At 31.5% G+C, this 24538-nt stretch overlaps 1 protein-coding gene across 2 annotated transcripts in view; it reads right to left on the bottom strand.

Moving 5' to 3' along the window:
* LOC107448829 (uncharacterized) overlaps nt 1-24538 on the bottom strand; it is a 228833-nt gene that overhangs the window by 32688 nt on the left and 171607 nt on the right. The window lies entirely within an intron of this gene.

The following is a 24538-nucleotide window of genomic DNA, read 5'->3' as shown; positions in this document are numbered from 1 at the left end:
AACTTGTATACACAAAACCTATTTTAGCATATGCAGAAACTTTTACAAAGAAACATTTCTCCTAATATTATATATTTATTCGCTTGTCAATAATCTTCTTTTTATGCTAGATATCTTGATAACACTTTTATGGGTAATTTATAGATTTAAAATCCAAAAATACTAATAGCTAAAAATAGATAAATCTGAAATATAATGAGTCTTCAGCGTCAAATTGATGAACTATCCCTAATTCAATATTATAATATGACCGATGTCTATTCCTGACAATACGTCTAACAAATTATAGTAACATTTCTTATTCAGACATGGTTCAGTTTTATTTAAGACTAGCCGCCTAAGGCGGCCAGCTGTCCGCCAAGCTGAAGGTTTTCACAAATAAAGTTTTTTAAAACATAGCAGGAAATCTGAAGATTAGTGGACAATTAAAGTGTTCCTGTCCAGCAATTTTGTCTTCATATCCAGTTCTGCTGCAGATGTGTTATAGCTCTTGAGGATGTTTGAAATTATATAGCTACAACGCTTAAGAAAAAAAAAACTAAAATGCTAAATACATGAAAAGAACACGAAAACGAATAAATTTTTTATGGTATCAATTTCTATTTCTATATAATTTTTTATGGTATCAAATTCTATTTCTATATCTGTTACGTCAAGCACTCAGGTATTATAATTTGATCTAGTTGTGCTTGTATAATTTTGATCTAGTTGCGCTTTCTACGTCATTTTGTTAACATCGTTTGGTTTGTTATTTAACATCATTTGGTTTGTTATTTCTAAGTTAACTTTCAAAAAATTGGCTGGCATCAGCATTTTTATTCTTTAAGTTGTTTATTTTTTCTTTTGGAATTCGTTCCTTTTTAGCGAAATGTTTTTCAACCTAATCGAATTCTTTGCCGACTGTTCTCTGTATATATAAAGAAAATAAAGTAAATATTTTTAAAGTGTTGTGAAAAGAATTTTTAGTTGTACAAAGTACTACAATATCGCTATAAAAATTATCGTCTTCGCTTAAGAAAAAAAAATAGAGCGTGAAAAGAAGAAGAAAAACTTATTATAACAATTGGGTATAATATAGCCTACGTCACAGGTTGTGTTGTTCCTACTAAATTTAACCCATGAACGGCATTTTCTGCGAGCCTAACTTCAAGCCACAAATAAACAAACGAAGTGTTCGATCGTTTAAATAGCTGCTCGCCAGATTTTATTGCATTATAAAGAAAAGTTATTGAAACTAAATACAACTAAATAAGCAACAACAACTGAAACAAATAACAACAACTACTAATAACAATAACTAAATAAACAACAACTAAATTCCATTCGTTTAGCATTGCGTCATACGTTGTTCCTACTAAATCGAAGTAGTTGTGTTTTTTTCATATTATACCCAATTATGAACAGCGACAAATATATCAAAGCGAAGCGTTCTATTTACGTATCGAATATGTTGCCACATTTTTAATACAAAAGTTAAACTTTTCTCCACTTTAATAAATGTAAACTAATGCGAACTTTACAATTAAATTATTAATTCCTTCGTATATTATTGGTTTAAGTTGTCGAAAATTAATATTTAAATTGTGAGGTTCGCATTAGCATACATTTATAAGAGTGGGGAAAAGTATATGCATTTTTTAATAGTTTTTTGAATATGGCTCTTTGAAGACGAAAAAGCAGACGAAAAGCATAGACTTACAAAATGACTGATAACTAAATAACTAATCAAAATTTTTGAAAAAGAAAAAAATACTTCTTCATAATGTCAAAACACAATTATGGGCCGAGTTTCGTGCCCGGGCGAGGCTTCTGGGGCGATATATTGTGATTACAGACACACACAGCCGCGTTTATTATTATGTATAGATTCTGATTTTTAATCTGAGGCTTACAATATGTTACTTACGAGTTGCCATATAATTTTTTCATAACGAAATTAATTATTTTTACTTGTTATCCAATGCCCTATTTGGATTAAAATTAATGTCGCAAAATATGTCCTCAAAGCATTTGTTTTGTTACGAAAAACGTTTCAAACAGTTTATTTTTAGTTAATTTTATTTATTTATTTTTAAAGGTTATTAAGTTTTTACACTAACGTTTCATAAATGGCATTGTTCTATACTTGGAAACAATACTAGAATTAAGTATGGCTCAGATTAATCCAAAAAAAAAAGACATAAAAATATTTAAAAAACTAATAACAATATTTGACTTTAACCAATACAGCGCTGATTGGAATTTTTTCAGCGTTACCTGTTTTGTATTTACATTTTATTTCGCTATACTTTGCATTTTTTTGGTTTATACAAAGCTATTTTTCTCAAACTTGAAATGACAGTTTTTTTGTTTGAAAAAATGCTCACTTCACTTATAAATTAAATTTTAATTATTTCTTCCAACATTATTTCCCTACGAAATAAAATTTGAAAATTGATAAGAATGTAACAAGTGAGTAAAAGAGATGGAGTAACTGATAAATATATAACAGAATCTCAGAAGATATAAACTTCACTGAGAATGATTTGTTTGTGAACCTCTATTTTAGTTAGTTAAATTATTACTTAGTTACCTAAATTATTTTAGTTAGTAAATTTAGTTAGACTTAGACTTAGAGGTTAGGCAGCTCTGACGAGCAGGACACATCGACCAGAGGTCTATTGTACCCAAACCCTAGTCGTGATTAGCAAGAAAGCCCTGTAGCTGAAATAATGTTCAGCAAGCACCTTACAGGAACATCTTGCAGTTCCAAGGCATTGACGCAATGCTGCCCTAGATGCTCAATTCTTTGAGCAGAATAGACATCACAATCACAATGTATGTGTCGTGATGTCTCTTCTTCTAGATGACATCCCCGACAAAGAGAATTGGATTCTATTCCCATAATGTTTAGGTGTCTCCTGAGGATACAGTGACCAGTAAGAAGACCTATGATCTTCCTTATACTGTTCCTATTAAGCTTTAACAGCTCCTTTTGACGTACACTAGGACAGTCTCGATTCAGCTCCTTAGCTTGTCTCTGACCGTCAGCAGCGCGCCATTGCTCATGGGCAATCTTGCCGTAGAGCTTGAAAATGGTTGCCCTAAATGAGGAGGGAGAAATTCCCAACGCAGGTTCAGGGCCCCTGAAAATTGCATTAAAGCCAGCCCGTGCTGCTTCATCAGCTAGCTCATTTCCACCGATACCCATATGTCCTGGTACCCAATGCAGGGATACCTTGTTATGAGCGGACAGGTCACAGAGATCCGAGAAGCATTCCCACACTAACAAAGAGGTGAATTTACACCTTGACAGTGATAGGAGAGCAGCCTGACTGTCAGAACAGATGCGGATAGTCGTATTTTGATATCCCTTGGCTAAGCATAACTTGCAGCACAAGATAATGGCATAGACCTCAGCCTGAAAAACAGTGGCATAAGTTCCCAGGGGAACGTGACGTTTGATACCATCACTGGAGCAATAAATTCTTGCTCCTGATTTGGCACCAATCTTTGAACCATCAGTGTACCATATTAGGCATTTGCCTTTAAGCCACCGAGGAGAATTAAACCATTCATCTCTAGTAGGAAAATGGATCTTGAAGGGCTTGTGAAAAACGTATCTTAGTGACATATAGTCATTAGGCATAATAAAAGAGGATAAATCCATGACTTGTGAAACAAGATGTCCCCATGACAAGTGTTTGGAATGCTCTTTCCATAGGCCAAGGTACATAAGACGCTTTACGCCTGTCTGAGCTTCAATTTCAATGCGTAAGTTCAATGGAAGAAGCCCAAGTAAGCTCTCTAGAGCAGCTGTAGGAGTGGTCCTGAGACAGCCTGACAGGGCTACACAGACCATTCTTTGTAGTCTGTTAAGATTAGACCTTGCGGAGCTCAATCTAGTCCTCGACCACCAGACGATTGCGCCATAAGTGATGATATGACTAATAATCATTGAGTATATCCAGTAAACTATTTTGGGGGACAGTCCCCATGTTCTACCAATAGCATTTCTGCAAGACCAGAAAATTTTTCTGGCCCTGTTGGTACAGTATTCAAGTTGATGACCCCAATTTAGTTTGGAGTCAAAATAAACCCCGAGAAACTTGACTTTCTCCGTGAGTTCCATTTTATGGTCCAGGTAGTATACATTACCTAGATCAAGTTGCCTTTTTCGTGTGAAGGCTACATAACTTATTTTGGATGGATTGACAGATAAGCCTGATTCAGAACACCATCTAGCTACTTACTAAATTTAGTTACTTTTTTACATATTTTTTTTTATCGGGAATGTTTTATATTTAAATCAGAAATTCTTATGAAGCTAATATCACTCGAATTCATTGAATTACTTTGAAATTATAGCTTAATTGTCAATTCCCCAAGAAATATGAAATGAATAGCTTGAAACTGATATTTATCTCATTAAGTTACAATTTTATTTATTTCTCTGGGATAACTTGAAAGAAATTTACTTGTACCGGGAGAATATCAAGATGAATTCGAAAGAGGCTTAACAGAATCGAAGCGAATAGAAATTGTGCATGATAAAACGACTCAGTACAGTTCACAAATATTAAAAACTTATTCTTATTACACAACAAAAACTTGCGAGCACATTTTTACGCTGACCTTTAGTTTTGTTTTTAGAGCCATCGTTGAACAGCCGACCCAATTTTGGGTTTACTGCTACCGATGTCCAACTCCGTATTCGTGTATATTTGAACCCAATCCTGGAGACAAGGAACTCCTGGATCGAGTACTGGGAGAAATTTTGCCTTCGTTGAGGACTTTTTTTTATGGAATTAGCCAGCACTTGCGTTACATGGAGTGGAAAACCACGAAAACTTCCCACGGGTAGCCTGACGACAAGGAGATTCTAACCTATAAATCGCCAATCACTGAGAAAGAATCATCTATTCTTTTGGTTGATGCATAGTAGAATCGAATACTTTTACACAATCACACCAACTTATATTCAAATAAAAACAATTTATAGACCATATTCAGAGCTTGCCAACATGGGTGTTTCCGGGAGTGAATATAATTCTAGTTTGATGTGAATGAATAAATGTTTGGTGTAAGCTTATTTCATTTTAATTGTTTAGATTTAAATTACGCTCTTTAACTTATGTATGAAAGCTCGATTGGATGTTAGTCTGAAATAAATTGTTTCTTCACAAGAATGCATATTGTTCGACATCATATTCAGAGAAAATTACAACCCAGTTTTTACATTGCATTTAAAAATAGAATTAGATTGATACCGAGATGTTTTTAAATTTCTAAATCAAATCAATTATGCTTTTTGAGGAATAGGGATTTTCTTTCACATTTTAAGTGATAATTATAAGTTTTTTTTAACTTACTAAACCAAATCTGCGTTTTTGAGAGTAGTGCCATTTTCATGACATTTTAAGAATTAAAGATTTCAAATATTCTAAACCAAATCGGGTGTACTTTTTATGGAGTACTGTGCGTTTCTTACAATATAAAGCATTTTAAATACACCTTTCATACATGCACAAGAGTATATAAACGCTCAATTTTATATTAACTTGAAAAAACACAAAATGTTTAGAGTTTTTTAACAGCAAATTAAGATAGGTATTAGACCATTGATTTTACAGCATTACGGATAGGTATTATCTGTTATGGTACTAATTGGGTTACTCATAGTAGAAAAAATAAAATATAAAAAAGAAAGAGACACTTATTTTTAAAACAATTATTTCTGGCACCTTAATATACAAAACTGCTAAAAATTGACTGCACAAAAATTAAAGATTTAACCAAATATTTAACACTCCAGGAATGTTAATTGGCTTTTTTTGAAATGCATATGTCTACGATAACATGCCAGAAATATTTATAAGAATTATAGGACTGCCACAAGAAATAAAATATCTAAAAAATATTTTATTCACTCTCAAAGTGGTATTGTATCACGATAAAATATTACAAACCTTTCCGTAAACGTATACTAGGGACATACATTACATAAGATGCAAGCTTTTCTGAAAACGAAAACTTGGGACATACGATACAAATATCTTCGTAAGATACAAGTCTTTCTGAAAACGTATACTAGGGTCATTCATCACATAAGATACAAACATTTTTGAGAACGTGTACTAGAGACATACATTACATAAGATACAAACCATTCTGAAAACGTATACTAGGGTCATACATTAAATAAGATACAAACCTTTCTGAAAACGTATACTAGGAACATACATTACATAAGATTTTTATTTTTTCATTTATTTGTTCTACGTCGGTTTAAATTTGATTGCTTAGAAAAAATTTCGTTTGAAAATGCTCTCAAATATAACTAAACTAAGTGTATTTATTTTAACTGAATCATAATGAAATTGAAATATTATGAATTCGTTGAATCCAAATAACAAATCGATACTCTATCTCTTTTATTTGTACAGGAAATAAGTTTATAAATAAAAATTTATGAAATAATAATTTAGTTACTGTATGAAGACACGCTCTTGAAAATGACACACATTTCATATGTTGTGAGGTTCCGTAACCATGGCAGCAAAAAATTGACAAAGGTATAAAAAAAGGGGTATATAAATGGAAATGAAGATAAAATATCTTTGATATAAGTAATTAAGATACATGTTTTGGAATATTCAGCAATTTCGCTAATATGTTCTCTTGTTTAATTTTTACGTTAGATTTTCTTTTTCATATTTCTTCCAAGCTACATTATATTTTTGTAGTAATAAGTATAAAAATAATTTTACTCTTAAAAAATATACCTTTCATTTTCGTAATCGAGGTATACAATCAAGAGACAGAGTTATCTTGATTAGTACTGTAATGTTAATCCTCGCATAATTACATGTTCAAATAAAACGTAATATAAACATCAAATAAGCAGTAATAATGAAAAATGACTTTGTAAATACAGATTTAGCCTGAAATATTTTAACTCAATATAAATATAGATATTTTTTTTGTATAACATATAACTCAAATTATAGATAATGAAGCAGCTAATATTTCCATGCATACATGCACTCAAAGTTCATGTATAAGGAAAATAATTGATAATTTACCATTAGAATGAATTCCCAAGAAAAGTTAGTAGAGATTCCGAAATTTTTTATAGAACGAAAAAAAATTTACTGAACATCGATATCTTTCTGAAGGATTCTCTAAATATTAAATTATTATATCAATAGAACTTCTTAACATTTTAGTGTAAGTTCCATGTTCTATTTGAGCATATTCTTTTATTTTTACAATTTCGGAAGTCTTGGGGACATGCAGTATTAATGAATAGATTAGATACAAAATATATGCATATACCAGAAAAATTATATATATATATATATATATATATATATATATATATATATATATATATATATATATATATATATATATATATATATATATATATATATATATATATATATATATTCCTCATATATACTGGTATATCATATATATTATTATTCCTCATATATACTGTTCGAATTAATTGGGACAAATAAAAAAAAAGTGATTTATTGAAACTTTAGCTTTTAATCATTACATACCTTAAGTTACATTGATACATGTCTGTATTAATATGAAGTATGTCCTCCTTTAGCAGATATGACTTCAAGAACACGTTTTGGCATTGATTCCACTAGTGTAGCGTACATGTTCTTGACTTCATCGTCGTAGAACCATACTTGAATAGCACTTTTTATCATTTGTTCTGCTGTCGTGCAATTCATCTTGGCTAAGCGATTTTTTAGAATATGCCACAGGTTCTGAATGGGATTTAGGTCTGGTGAATTACCAGGCCAATCAAGCACCTTTATTTTGTTTTCTCGCATAAAATTCTGGACCAGTTTGGAATTGTGACAAGGGGCCAAATCATGTTGAAATGTTCCGTCGAACGTTTCTATGAATGGAACAATCCTACTATGTAATATATCGATGTATTTGGCAGAAGTCATCATGCCTTTTAGAGGCACTAAGCTTCCAGTGCTATTTGTTGTGAAGAAACCCCAAAACATTTGTTTAGAAGGGTGTTTTACAGTCTGTTGGATATGATCTGGTCTCAGACTTTCGCCTTCACTTCGTCTAACTACCCTTGATTTGTGTCCCTGCACAAATAAATGTGTTTCATCACTGAAAACCACTTTCTTCCAGTCATTTACAGTCCATTTTTTATATTTTCTGGCCCATGCTAAACGTTTTTTCATCATTTTCTGAGTTAGAAATTGTTTTCTCCTTGGTCTTCTTGCTTTACGTCCAACTTCTTGAAACTTTTTTCGTACTGCTGAAGTACTCACATCAACACCACAATCCAATAAATCCCTTCGGAGGTCTGTGCTCGTCTTTCTTGGATTAATTTTACTATTTCTTATTAGACTTTTATCAGTTCTTGGAGTAGTTTTCCGTTTGCGTCCACATTTTCCTTCTCTTTTTGGAGAGGATGAGCCGGAATCTTCAAATGTTCTAAGAATTCTGGAAACACTAGATATCCCTACACCAACTGCTGTAGCGATGTCTCTTACAGTCATAGAAGTGTGTTCATTAAGAGCGATAATTTTAGAGCGCTTCCTCGGACTAATATCAATCTCTTATAAGCACATAACTTGTGTTAGACTAAACTCAAAATTATAACCACCAGTTTCCACACTGAAATCTCACAACTGAACTACAAATACACTAAAACCAATCAGACGAGTAAATTATAGTGAAGGTCTATCCGTCACCGCAGCTCAAGGCAGATATAACTGGTTTGAAGCGGTTCGGGACATCACTTTCAATCTCATACCAACTCGAATGAGAAAATCTTGCTTGTCCCAATTATTTCGAACACTATAGTACATGTAAAAATATAGTAATGGTTGTGTGTTGCATCAGTTTGGGGGATTACATCAGTCCAAAATAATTACACGCGCTGCAACAAAATGCGAATTCATCTCAACTTCAGCTTCGAATAATATAGAAGTTGATTCATGGTTCATGATGGTTGCACCTCAAACAGAAGGTGCTAATTATAATCCAACCCTTATTTTTTAATTACATTTGTCATTTGATCAAAAGCTATACGTTATTATTTGAATCTAGAGTCAATCACATTTTCCACCCTTTTTATGTATGGGAGGGGGGCTCAAGCCACGGGGTGCGATCTGGAAATTAAAATACTTCTTCGCTTCTGAGATATACAGAGATTTCAACTGGACGAACTTTCTTCTAAGATTTCTTATTACAAACAAGGTTAGAAACTTTCTCTTAAAATTGTACAAGACAAAAAAAAGAAGATCTTTCACAGCTTGTTACTGAACTGAATATTTAAACGCCGGAAAATGTAATGGTGTTAGAAATTAAAACGCTAATCGCATGTTCCGATGTATATAAAATTGATTCTAAATTTGTATTATAAATGTTAGAATATATTACTAATAAAAGGAAATTTGCAGCAGAGGAGTAGTCAAAGCAAAAGCGATTACAATTAGAATCAGAGAAGTTTAAAATTAATAAAGACGAAAAAGGATTAACTTCAACAAAAGGAGGGTCAAAAATTAGAACTCAGTAAACACAGCGCAGCATCTAGGAATGTAGCAATAGACCCCTATCGACTCAATGTAGGAATAAATCCTCCAGCGCAACATGGTTTAGTTTTACATTCAATGCACCCAGTTTCGACCGAAGCCTAAAATACATTATTTTTTCAATATCTAGAAGGATTATTTAAAGCAAAAAATGTACAAGATAATTTAAAGTCTGAAATATTAATTACGTTACTTGAAGCAAAAGCAAATAATGCTCATTTATTATATCACCGATGAAGAATTGAAAAATTACGTTAAATTGAAAGGTTTAATAATAAGATAAACTCAGTCCCTATCAAAAAACATTTTATATTATTATTATTTTCGCATTGCTCGAAGATATTATGATGAAAATATCATTCAATTTACCACGAGTCTTCGACCTATTTTTGAATACAATCAGAGATTGAGAAGGGAAAATGACATTAAATCTTTGTGCAATTTAATTATTTCAGATAAGCTTTAAGAATCTTTGGATAAAGATACTACACACCACGTCAGTTAACATAAATTACATGAATGGATAAAACTCATTGAACTTCATCGAGAATGTGAAATTTACAGTTAAAAAAATGAACAATTCATTCAAATATGCTACAGAATTTCAACATCGTCACGAAAATAATTTTACATACAATATAGACGAGCAACAGGAAAAATATTTCCCACCTAACCATAAAAGTAGTAAACCCTCAGAAATTCGTAATTAATATACATGCGGATGTAATACTTATTTCACATGAAGCTAATATTCGCTTTAAAATGGTAAATTAAATTTGTGACACTTCTCCTCAAAATAACTCTAACCCTATAAATCAAATTAAAAGTAAACATCTTCCTTTAGAGAATAAATATCTAATTAAATTGGAATATATGGATTTGAATATAGATGGGAGGAAAATCAAATCCGTTACAGATAGCGGATTAAGGATATGTTTCATGAAAGATTCCTTCCGAAATTTTAAAGATACATTTCCCATACTGTTCAATTAACCAGTTATTTTGGTGAAAAAATTAGTGCGAAAGTGTATCAACTTTCCGTTTTCTTAAAAGAATCTATCGAAAAGCAAATACTATTTGTTACATGCTGCTATCAATTATCTTCAAATGCAACTGTGCCTCTGAAAACTATTAGATATCTTCTAGAAAGACTAAGTGCAGTTTCAAACTTAAGTAAATCCTCAAAATTTAAAAAACGCGGAAGTTAAAATAAATTATTCTTCATTTTTCCCCGAACTAAACAATTTTGAGAGGGAAAATAAATCTAGGTCAAGTTCAAATATTTTGTGAGATCAGGAAGATCTTCATTTTTTGAACAATTGCGATGAAATGATTTTTTGATATTATGATATTGTTATTTTTTTAATGTTTACACATTGATAAAAATGATTGTGATGCTGATATATTTCATATAACAGATGTAAAAATAAGAAATGATATTTTTGAACTTCTCAATAATTATGCTCCGAATTAAACAAAGTCTACTCTAACTTACCTAAATACTCTAAACCTGGAAAGTTTTCTTATTGATAAATAAAATGGGATAAAGAAATTAATGAGTGGCTTAGAGAGGGAAGAGTTAAACACAATAGTTCAGATTTTGCTTCCCCATCAATTTTATTTAAAAAGAAAAATGGACCAATGCATGCATCGTTGTGTAGATTACTGATAGTTAAATAAGAAAATGGTTAAGGAGCATTTTTTTCCTGTGATAAATGATGATGTTCTAGATCAATTAAAGGGTGTTAAGATACTCATCTTAGACATGGTTTATTTCCTTTCACAAAGAAAGTCAAAAATAGAATTCATTTGTCACTGCAAAATTCCTTTTGTCTTTGTCAATAGCCCAGCTGAATTTTAGAGATTAATTTCTCCTTTTTTTATTTAATTAATAGGATAATTATAGCGTAGTCATTTACTTTTATGATATTAAAATTACCACTAATTAAGAAGAGGAAGAATTTCAATGTTTAACTAGGGTTCTTAAAACAGCATCAGATTAAGGAATAAAAACTAATTTTACTAAATGTTAATTTCTTAAAACTCGAGTTGCTTTCTTGGGACATATAATAGAAAAAGGAAATATAACCCCTTTAGCGCAAAAAAGAAGGCCGTAAAGAAGTTTCCAGAAACCAAAAACATTAAACAACTCCCAGTTTTCATTTGCTTACTATCTATTTCAGAAAATTTATTCGAAATTGCTCTAACATTGCAAGACCATTGAGTGATTCATTACCTAATATAATTGAATTTAAATTAGAAGAGCGAAAACTAGCTTTCGAAAACTTAAAGAAATACTCATTTGAACTGTTGTTCCGTGTTTATTTAAGCAAGGTGATAAAATGGAATTGCACGCAGATGCTTCTAAATTTGATTATGCTTATAAGAAGCTGGTGATGGAAAACTCCATCCTGTGCATTAGGAAACAGCTTTGAAAGAAAAGTATTCGAGATATGAATTAGAAGTGTTTGCCTTATTTTCAAGCTTTAGTAAAAGTTTGTATCTATTTATTAGAGAATAAATTTAAAATGGTTACTACATGTTCTGCTTTTCAAAATACTATGGGAAAAAATAGGAAAGTAACTTCCTAAATTGCGTGATAGGCTTTGTATCTCGAAAAACTTAACAGTGAAATAATTAATCGGTCTGCAACACAAATGCGCCATGTTCATGCTTTGAAACAGCTATCCCGCATCAAGTATATTTTATATTTCATTTTATAACCGTCGTTGAACAACCGACTCCGTTGTCCTGTCATTTTCAACTCCGTAGTCTTGTAATTTTGAACCAATCCAGAAGAGAAGGAAACTCTTGGATCAGTACCCCCAGAGGTTTGATTTGTTATGGGAACATGAAGGACTTTGAGACTCGACAGATTTAACTTGCATCAGTCACCATTTGCTACACGAGGAGTCTTCGTTCGGCGAGGATCAAGCTCACGACCTCTTGGACATGAACCCAGTGCCCTACCAACCAGGCTCTCCCGTCCCAGCATCAACTATAGGCTGTCCCGAAATAATTATGTCTATAATTATTTCGGTCTTACGTCTATAATTATTTATATTTATATCCATAATTATTTATATTCATAATTATTTATATCTATAATTATTATTTGTAATTATGGCGTCAAAATTATGTCTGCACAAGTCACTGATAAATATATTAAGACTATCAAAGAATTGATAAAATGAGGTGAAATTAAATGAGGTGAAGCTGAGGACAATTCCCTTAAAAATGATGTACTTTTTTTAAAACTTGTAAATGACAGAGATATAGTAACGGTCCCTATGGTTATACAGGTTGAAATATTGATGGATGCACATAATTTAAGATATTTTGCCATCAATAAGACTCAAAACCTGATTGAAGAAAATTATTTTTCCCAATATAAGTAACTATGTGGAGGACGTAGTTAACTGTGTAAGATGCATATAGTTCAATAAAAAAAGGATAAAGGGAACAGGTTTTCAATTCCCTTCTCCAAAGGAAGATATGCCTTTAAGTACCTATCATGTTGATTTTCTTGGGTCCTTCACCATCAACGAAAAAAATTTCTTACCATATGCTTACATTTACAGATGTACTTACAAAATTAACATGGTTATATCGTGTTAAAAGCACATCTTCGCAAAATGTTATAGTAAAAGAATCTATCTTTGGTAAATCACGTGAATTATTACGGTTCGAAGAACTGCATTCAATTTTAAAGAATTCAAAGATTATTGCAAAAGTTAAAACATTACTCACATAACTATTACAACTGACATTCTTAAGAGAAATGAACAAGTTAAAAAATCCATGCCATAGTTTTCCAAATTTCAGCAAAATTGTCAGTGAAAGATCCAAAAAAAAAACGGCTCAATTTTGCGCCAGTGGTCCAAAAAACATTGAATGCAACTATCTCCAAAGTAAGAAAATAACGCCTATCGAACGTTAGACTAGTGTAAAGACGGGGATGACAGAAATCTTTAGAACGCAAGTAATATGGGAATCGATGAAGACAGAGACAAAATCCATGAAGATGCTAAGGAGAACATCCTAGAAGATGCTAAGAATCCATAATGAAAATCATCAGCAGTACACTAATAAAAAAAAAAAAGTCTTATGAATACCGAGTTGGAAATCTTGTTTCTAATCATCAGAAAATACAATTTTGAACTGGTCTGGAACTTTTATCGAAAATCACAAGCTATAGTTGAAGTGAAGCAAATTATCCGGTATGATGCTAAGAAGACGAGGGTCCAAACATCACTTCAACTGTTGCTGATCATATGAAGCAATGGACAATCACCATAACTTAAGAGTCTTGTTTAGAAAAGTGTTTTTGTTCATTATGTTGTCTTGCATACTCTTGTCATTGTTTTTTTTCCAGAAAATTCTAATCATTAACCTTCTCTCTCCCGTGAAAATAACGGGCTGAGGTTTCACCCTCTATTTCTCGCTCCCGTGAAATTTCCCGGCTGGAGTGTTCAGTTGTAACGCGCCAATAAGAATAAAACTAATTAATTTATTTTGCCCGGAAAACATTTTATTTTTCATTTTACACACCAGCTGACAGTACCAGGATATTTTTAAGGTAATTGTAGATAGTTAGTTTATTTTAAGCTAGATGTCAGCACGAATCAAATATGTGTATTTGGCAAAATAGGCACTTTTATGACAGTTTTCTTGAAAATTATCCGATTGTTAAGGGGTTAATCAGCAAGCTAGAATGAATCTCTGCCAATGTGATCAACTAACCCAGAATGAATAAACTAATAATGTCACCGTCATGCTGCAGGACGTCCGAAGTGTATGGAATATTAGTATTGGTTGTGCGTCATCTACAAACAAACTATTGCATCAAACATGGATTCAATCGTATCACCGAAAATAGTCTGTGGAATTATATCAGCCAGAATTAATAAAAGGTGCAACAGTAAAAGACGAACTGAAACTTTAAATTCATCTTACATTACAGCTTGGAATAACGCAGATAGTGATTCTTGCGTAAACGATACTCCAACTTTTATTTTTCTAATTAAATTTTTTATTTGTTCATATTCTACGTGCGATTAGTTGAATCTAGATTTAATCATGTCACCCACCCAAGAAACACAATTATTTTTTACTCAAACATCACACTTTATAGATTACTGTTTGTCTACGATAGGTACTCTGTCCGCCACAAAGTCTGCGGCAGTCTGGTGCTATGGAAACAAGAAGAGAGCATTTTAGGGAGGGTGGCTTCGATGAAGAGGTCTCCTTTTCTTTCGCCTTCGATGATAACTTGTATGGGGAGTATACCAGATTGGCTGACTCAGCCACCAGTAGGAGACTTATTTAATCTGATTCAAGAACTTTTTTAAGATTCGCATAAATATTTCTTTCTTACTTAAAATAATTCTCTCGATTCAATCTGTTGTTATTTTTTAAATACAAAGGAAAAAAAGTGAACAAATTCTGACATTAAGGGTAGTACAGGTTTTTTTAATATTACTTTTTAATTTCACGATATTTATTATGAATGTTCATTGATTGTTAGATGGTTTAATTTCTAAACTTGCACATTTTTCAAAGCAGTTAATTTCTTTTATTACTTGAATTTTCTGGAAAAAGTGAAGAGCTTAAGCTTAATAACTCTGATTTTAAAAGGAGATAAAACTTTTGCTGAAAATAAAAATAGTTCACGTTATTTGTGCTTGGAGAAATATTAAATATCTTTGTTTTGATTATTAATTTTTAAATATTTTATTTATTTATTTATTTTTTTTGAAACTGAAAGCAAGTGACCGCAACTAGGATGAAATCTAAAACTATCAACGATGATTTTTATCAGCACCCATCAAACCATCTGAAATTATCTGAAGTTTTTTTTTGCTTAAATTACGTTTTCTTATTCATATTTTATTGTAACCTGTACAGTTTTTTTTCACTATTTATTAAAAACAGTTTTTATTAGCAAATTTATTTTTTTCTTAATAACCAATTTACTATGTATGATAAATTTATAGATGAGTTATTTATTAATAAAACATTGAGCTGCTTTAAACAATTTTATGCAATTTCCATACATATTCCATACATACATATAAATTTTTTTAATTTTTTTTCTAAAACAGAAGCTTTTGAAAAAGAGAAAAGATTAAAAAAAAGGAATCACACGCTCTAAACGATGTTTCAGGCGCGAATGCTCATTTCTCTTAACTCTAGGGCTAATACAATAGATCGAAGAAAGAAGTCGCCTTTTCTCCCACCGAAACCAGTCTTTAAGAGGGACCCCGCACCCCTACTTGAAATAATCATACCTCGTTACCATAGTCCCCGCCACCCCTCCAGACGAATGGCGGACAGAGTACCTATCGTAGACAAACAATTTCTGAATTAATTTTATATAATATTTACACAAACAATATTTATTTTATCATCCTGTAAAAGTAATTAAAATTGCAATATTACAGTTTTAATGTCCAGAAAAGACCCCGATAATTACATAAAAAATGCTGTGTTTGGCAAACAAAAATAACTTTCTAGGGCAATAAATAATTCATCCTCGCGTTTCAGCTCATTTATATGAAATATACCTCTCCTTTTTTTAAACAAAAAATAAGGAGGATGAAATCACGATTATGAAAATGCGGAACATTTCCCAAATAACTGAAACAGTTCATCACTTCAGATCATTAACTACTCCATACACCCTAATCACACCCTAAATAATAATTCCGGAAAAGAAGAAAAAAAAACTCTCCCTTAACCCCATACCATCACAGTTCCACTCTTGATGAATACCCCGTACGTGTTCCCGTGTAGCAGTCTTCCACACGCAGTGACAATTCATCAGTTAGTTGTGGGAGTAGACCTTGGGTGTGTTAAATGAGGCGTGTGAGTCCGCGGGTATCACAATAGCGGATTAACCGAATTGAATCGGGCACAGGCGCCTGATTGATAATGGACGGAACTAGCAGTGAATCGGAAATTGGAGTTATATTTCCAGATTCGAATAACGGGCAGCAAAATGATAGGTGGTTGGTGTGTCACAGTCCGGCGGTTTGAGCTATGAAATGTCCGGGACCGTTTCGCCTTTTGACAGGAGAAGGTCAGATAGTTTTAATTTGAGAATGCTCGTTCTTTTAGTTTCGTCCAAAGCAATACAGCTACATAGAAAGGGTTTAATTTATCATCATATAATATTTGTTTAACATTATTTACACGAAAATATATTTTCCTGAATTGGTAAATTAAATGTCGGGATCAAATTTTTCTGTTGAAAAAATATAATTGTGTCAAATGGTAGGCCAAATACAATTTTTAAAAACGATTTCGAGATGTCCCACTCAGACCTCTATCGAAACTTTTTAAGCAATTGCGTTTATCTGGTATTTAAAAATAACCAATAAAAATTGTGCAAATCGATTTGTATATAATATATGACATATCAGTGTCATGAAAGTTAGTTTCCTGCTTAAATATATATACAATCATATTTTTAAAATCTTGAGCGTTAGAACTGTTTCTAAAATGCCGAGCGGAGTTATTTTCTTGAAATAATAGTTATTTGTTCATTTGAGATGAAATCATTAGTAACAAAGTGGCATACAAGGTTTAGACGGTGTTTGGCATGTATTTTTTTACGTCATTAGCAGTCACATCAAGAAAAAATTTGAATAAATAAACAATTTTTTTATAATAATTTATAACTATTATTTTTAACTAGAATAGAAAAATTATAAACATCACTTTTAATTTGTCCCAATATAAAGATTTTCAATCTCTATATATTTAGTGATATTCTGGTCCTCTAAATCTATCTTATACATTAAAATTTTGAAACGAATTCTAATGAAATAATACACCCATCCAATTATACAATAAATGCCAAAAAATAAATCACTTAATAAATTCAAGATAGGCGATCATGCATTTTTCATACAGGGTAACATTGCAATAATTCCGAATAAGACTCAACATAGCAATAATTCTGAAAGAAATTAATATCTTACCTATAAGAAGATATAATTAAATTATTTTAACAAATTATTATAAAGCTTTGAAAATAAAATTGACTGCAATAAAGTATGCAATCCTTAATATACACATGACGCTCGATTGACGAATGTTAGCGTTTTCAGATTCTGAGCCACAGGTCCGGGGTTCTATCCTCTGAACGTCACGATTGAATCAGTCCTTCTTCCCTTCAGTGGGTCAATAAAAAGAGTACCAAGCATGCTTAGAAACTAAACACAGGGGGTTTCACGTTCGGATCCACCCAACCGGAACATCTGCTTCTGTATCCAAGAGCCTAAGGTCGAGAAAAATGGGATGGACGCTTTGTCCCTTCATCGACTCCAACACTACTGAGTTTATTTTAATTTAATACTCACATAAAAATAATGATATAAATGTATAAAATATTCATATAAATAATTAAAGAGAATTAATTATTTTTAAAAGAAAATGCCTACAATTTGCTTTCTTAAAACTGCATTGATGCGTCTCAACTTTTTTATGCGTTCGTTAATACTTTGAACAGTTAAACAAATTTTGTGTTCGAATATTATTAACTAAAAAATACGAGATGATGCTAAAAAACAGTAATAAATGCAAGAAAATAATACATAATCCAAATGAAGTAGCGTATATTGTTGTTACGTTTGCCACTTGTCAATCATCAATCCTGCTTGAAATCAATTAAATTTTTAAGGCAGAGGGCGCGTTTCTTGCTTTTTCAGTGGCGTCATCTATGATCAGGAATACAACTACAGGCACACACATGTTACAATTCATTTTAAAGGACGGACCCAATCATACTCTATTCATTCATCCATGGATCGTAATTTTGACCTGAACCATGGAACAATCGATCTCCAATTCTCTAACCCCAGGGATATTGATTTGTTATGCGAACTTCGGGAGGACTTTGTGATGCTGATTTAACGTGCACCAGTCACCATTTAATACGGGGATTCTTCTTTCGACGGGATTTGAACCCTATTCTCACGTACACCAGCAAAATGTCCTACCAACCAGGCTATCCTGGCTATAGTATATAAAGCAATTAATGCCTAAAATAACATAGAACGCTTTAAAAAAAGCTATAAAAAAGCTCTTTTTTTCAGTTTCAGATGCATTTGTCCCATTCAAGACGTTCCAAGTATGATAATATTTCAACACAAAACTATTCTGAGTTGTTTATTTGACGAAGTGATAATACAATCAATATCAATGAAATCACCAAAACGAAATAGCTCGCAAATAGAAACAAAAGCGAAACATAATCAGATCACCCAGCAACCAGCAAGTTTTGACATCCGCATAAAATAATGCTGAATAAACAAATAAATCTCACACATTTAAAATAAATACCTAGAAATCACTATCAAAAAAATTTTTAATGTGTGTTAATTTTCTTCTATACCTATATTTGGTAATATTTCAAATTATTATGCCGATTTAACAATCTAGAAATAGCAATAAAGCAATACACAAAGCAAAGGAAATAAAGCATAATGCAAATAAACTGAGACATAACGTAAATAAAATAATACATAATGCAGATAAAACAGTGAACACAGCTGGTAAACGTGCTTTAAATTACATAAAATAATATCAAAATCTTATTAAAGGAAATGTATGGCAGCAAAACCTTACATGCAGGGTCATTTCAACTAAACTATTCTGATTATTTACTTAAAAGAATTATTATGCAATCTTTCTCATTGTAATTACCAATAACGAAATTGCTCTCAATCATTTACATAAGAGTAATTTAATCAATCAGCTTTGGCGAAATCTTGGAATTGAGTTACGTAAGACTTATTAATCATTTCACCTCAAGAAAGGACATATTCTTCGGGGGAAAAACTCAATTAATTATCACATAGCAAAGAACAGGGTGAGTTGTTATTTTCCTTTGTCTTTAACAGTGAAGAGATCACCAGAACCATTTACATCAATCGATTAAAATATTCTATTGTTGAAAACCTGGCGAAAAGCCCCTCACCTAAGTTTTTGTTACTTTTCCACTTCTTATCGCCATTTTTCCTTTTAAAAGGTTTCAGCTTTAGGCCACATTTTCAGCCGCATCGAGAGCAAAAGAAGAAAAAAAATTTAACAAAAAATGTGATCAGGAGGAATACTTGCTGAAAAAGAGGGAGGAAAATAAACGAAGCACCGAAATTCAATCAATTTGTAACCAGCTTAAAAAGGAATCTGTTACTGGAGTATTTAAATTACACTGGTTTAAGTCCTCTATTGAATCTGCCTCATGATGCATTGGCACTGTTTTTCTTTGGAATTAGTTTTTTTTTCTCAAATCCAATCAAAAACTGAGTTTGCAATAAAGCTCAAAAGGAATATAATTTCTAATATTTCGCTATTATACCGGAGCACAAAAAAAATGTAATTTAATTAAGAAGCAGGTAAATTGTTTTGTTCGTCTGTATGTTTTGGAAATATTCTACGCAACTTTTTATCAGAGAAATAGATAGTAATTTTTGCATTGTGATAGTGTGCTGTTTTTTTTTTATTCAAGAATGATTAATTTCAAATTTAAAAAATTTATTCAACATTAAGCAATTTTTAAACTTGATGTAATAAATTTCATGTAATTTCATTAGAACAACACAAACTAAAATTATCTGATCCATAGCATCGTTCAAATTTGGTGTAACCTTAACCCAGTACTAAGTTGAAATTGAATATTATAGGCAAACTAATCTTCCTTAAGCACGATAATATGGCTGAACTTGAAAGGAAAAATGCTTCCATTTTTTTCAACCAAGGACTTTTATCAACTTTTGTTAGGCGTTAAGTCTAACAAATGTAATGATATAATGGTCCAAGGTACTGATATTATCGTTTAAGTATTAAGAGTACTGATCGGTAAGTACTGATTTTTCTTTGCATTTTCCACGCTAGTTTGCCAGAATCTAATACAAATCTATCAGTTTAAAATTTCGTATACTGAAACACCAGGAAAATTTATGAAATTTGAAAAAAAAAAGCCTTTTGTTTATATATTTGAAAATTAATGATATCTTATACTGCAATTCAACGATTCAATTTTATGTTCAACAGTGTTAATATTATTTTGCTTAACCACATAAAACATTTTACGAGTAATCTTCCAATTGAATGTTTAATATTTTAGCCACTCCATGGCGCTTTTCAATTATGTGATGTCCCGCAGTGGACTGATCGTTAAGAGACGGTTCCCATCAGATCACCGAAGTCAAGCATCACTGGCTGCGGTCAGTGTGCGAGTGGGTGACCACCTGGATCAGTATGCGTAGGGACCGAGGGTGTGCGGTATTGGTCCTCGTTAAACGGTGCTACCGTAAAGTGCTCGACTTTGCTTGCAGGTCGTCGGGCTACCGAAGCGGGGGTGCCATCCCCTCTGCAGAGGATCAAAATTGTGATGACATGTCTTCGGATCATCCTCAGGGATATTTCCCAGACCGTCGCCAATAGCCCATTGTGCAGCTCTAGTGCGACGTAAATGAACTACAACTACAACAACAATTATGTGATGCATAACTTATAATAAGTTTTACTGTCTTTCCACTACTCATCTATGATCCATCTTGTTAAGAGGACGTCATACCATGGGAAAAATATTTCGTCGCAAATTCTCTTTCTTCTTCATTGCTAATTTAAAATTTAAAAGAAGGAAAAAATAAGTTCAAGCACACCTAGAGTTGTCATGAAGTTTCAATTGCTGAAAAAAAAATAATTAAAAATATTAAAATACAAACAAATTATTAGAAGAGATTTTCTCCGTTGCATAATCCTAATTTATCATCTCATAATTTAATTTCATTTATAGATTTTAACATTTTCATTTGTATAGTTTAAAATTTTCTTTTCAATATTTAAAACTTCATGGCTTAGTCTAAGTTTGTGTGAAATCACTTTTTCTACACTTTAAATTTTAAATAAGTAATGAAGGAGAAAAAGAATTTGCAATGGAAATTTTTCTCCGAGGTATGGCGTCCTCTTAAGATTACTAGCTCATAAATTTAGGATTACAAATTATTTTTCTTTAAAAATAAACTCTTATTTTAAATTGCAAGCTAAAGATATACTAAACATATAATGCCCCAATTTTTTGAGAGTAAGTCAACAGCTATTCATACAGTATTAACGAATATAAAGTTAAGACAAAACGAGGTGAACATCAGTTCCTTTGCTATCTATGTTCATTCAAGTGTGTGTTTTCCAGGAAAAGTAACTTGAAACTAAGAGTGGATTGTAAAACAAATGGAAAATACGATATACGACACACTTAAACAACTCCGTAATTAGTTTGAAAGCTTTTAATCATGGAAGCTGCCATACAGCTTCGTTTCTGCTCGAAAGTACAGATTTGAAATTTTATTATTGGAAAGTCAAACAAAAGACAGGTTTTGTTTGCCTTTCACGGACCCTTCAGCACATCTTTTCCCTGTGAGAAAGAGACAAATTCGATAATCCCTTCTTCATTACTTTCTGTTTTAGATGTCACCACAATAAAGAATCAAAATGTATCCTGATTTTAAAACGTTAAATACATATTAAATTTTCACGCTGAATGACTCACGTGGAAAAAATCAAAATTAATTTGACATTTGTTTTTACTTAAAAACGTAAATCATAAAAAATAAACTGATTGAAAACATTTTGTTGAAATTACGCATTTGAGAATAATTATTGAGTTTTTGGTTTTAAACTGAGTGTGTAAGCAGCCAAAAAGCTTCTGAAATTCAAAATATAACTGATAAAATATTCTTACTTTAACACTTTTATGTCAGTATTAAAAATTCTCATTGCACGTCTAATTACAGCGATCAAAATGAGCCCAATCAGAAATTAAGTATTATTACTGGCATAAAAGTTAAGGGGAGTACAATAGAATTAAAATTTTGAAAAATCAGTATTTAGCTCAAATGCTTAAGTATTATATTAAGCTTGCAGAAAAATAAATCTATAATGAGGGAGTTCTTCTGTAACAATCGTAAATTGGAACAAAAAAGAAAATTAAACCGGTTTTATACTAATATTGCTTTTAAGCGTCCGTATAAAAAATTTATTGAATTAGTTCCTTGGGAAATCGTAAGGATAAAATATACAAAATAAAGTAACTGAGCTGCCTTAAATAGGGCATACGGCGTAATTTTTAAATTCACAATTTAAGAAAGATTAAGTTTCACAACATAATAGGCAATGATGCAAACAAACCACAACAAATAGGCAATGATACAAGCAAATAGGTTACGCAATAATTCACCACTAAAAGTGGGTTGGAGGCAACTACAAAATTAAAACCATAGTAAATAAACCATAGAAAAGTAAAATCATGTAAGGGGATAAAACACCAGTATAAGACAACCAAGTATAAAAGGTGATTTTAAAAATGAGAAAAAAAGACTTAAAAGATGTTGAGATAGGTAAATCTAAGAGAACAATAAAATCAAGTAAGTTGTAAAATCAAAAGCCAAAAGGACTTGTAAAATCAGAAGAAGTGAAAATCAAAAGAACTCATAAAATCTAAAATAGTTAAAGTCAATTAGAGAATTAGTTAAAAATAAGAGAAGTCAAAAGGCCAAAATTAAAGCAATTACAAATTACAATAAAAAAAGGGATGCTAAGAACAAGAAAATTGGTTAAAATTCAAAGTTAAAGCAGCCTAAAAAGTACAAAAGTCGAGTTAAAACAGTCACAACATCAAAACAAAAACAGAGTAGAAAATTAAAATTCAGCTGGATAAAAGGTGATAAAACGTGATAAAAACAGTGAGATACCCGAATAAAATGAGAAATTGCTGAAATTCGTAAAGATACCACTAGCTGAAAACTCTAAATGTTTGAGAGATTTTTTTTTTTGGGAGGGGGGTAAGAACAAACATTTATGTAATATTGAAATTAACTATCTAAGTAATAAGCGATTTCTTTTTTTAAATAAATAACTATTTTTTAATGCAAACATTAATTCAAATTATTTAAAAAAATCATTATTTAAATTTCAAAAGCAAAACCACAATAGGAAAACTCAAGTTTGTGTCATACGATCAACACTTTGTTCGGCTCATCAAGCCAACTTATGACTAATAAAATGATCATACTGAAAATCCCTTTAGTCAATATTTGAGGATCTCGTTGGAGTCAGCGACTGCGTTTATAAACTAAATTAAGCAAAACCTGGACAGAATAAGCATCATCACTGCATAAATATAATCAGTGACAGGAAACGCTACATCCTCATGAATTTAAAACAAACTGAAGCATCCAGGGAAATTCAATAAGTTCAAGCTACCTATAGAATAAGCACTGATATTTCTTGTGTTGAGTTTCCTTGTAAGTTAATTAGAGCTTCATGAAATCATCAAATTAATTTAGCTCCATAGATATTTGTTTTGTTGTGAATCCTTCATGTTTGTTTCAGGATTTCTGGAAAATAAACAAAGGAAAAATTCTATTAATAGACATTACCCTCCATGTAATTATGTTCGGAACATAGAAAGCTTTCATCTCGAAATAACCATTTCAGAATTCAAGATTAGAAGGAATCCCTATGGTATTAAAAAGGGAAATAATAAGAAAGAAATAAAGAAATTAGCTAAAGTTCTCCAAATAAATAAATAAATGGCGTTATTTTTACTACTGTTCTTTCAGAAAAAAATGAGTATATATATATGTATATGTGTATGTAACATAAAAAGATTCAATTAATCTTTTTATGTTATTCCTTTTCTGTAAATCCCTTTTTTAATTTATTATTCAAAACGAAACGCTTTCACTCCCTTTTGAATTTACATCCTGTCCTTTAATCTACTTTTGGCTCAAGTATGCATTAATTAAAAGTAAGACATTTTTCCCTTTGCTCTTTGTGGGAATCGCGTGACCTGTATCATTAACCAATTACAATTACTAATATTTCCCTTATACTCTTAAACGAAGCATTTTACGGATTTACTTTGCGCGATTTTTCCTAACTTATATTGAAGAGCACAA

This window comes from Parasteatoda tepidariorum, chromosome 2 (genome assembly GCF_982258835.1).
Source record: "Parasteatoda tepidariorum strain Cologne lab strain chromosome 2, Ptep-v5.0, whole genome shotgun sequence".
Lineage (NCBI taxonomy): Eukaryota > Metazoa > Arthropoda > Arachnida > Araneae > Theridiidae > Parasteatoda > Parasteatoda tepidariorum.
The sequence above is the reverse complement of the archived record's forward strand: the minus strand, read 5'-3'. Positions and strand labels throughout refer to the sequence as shown.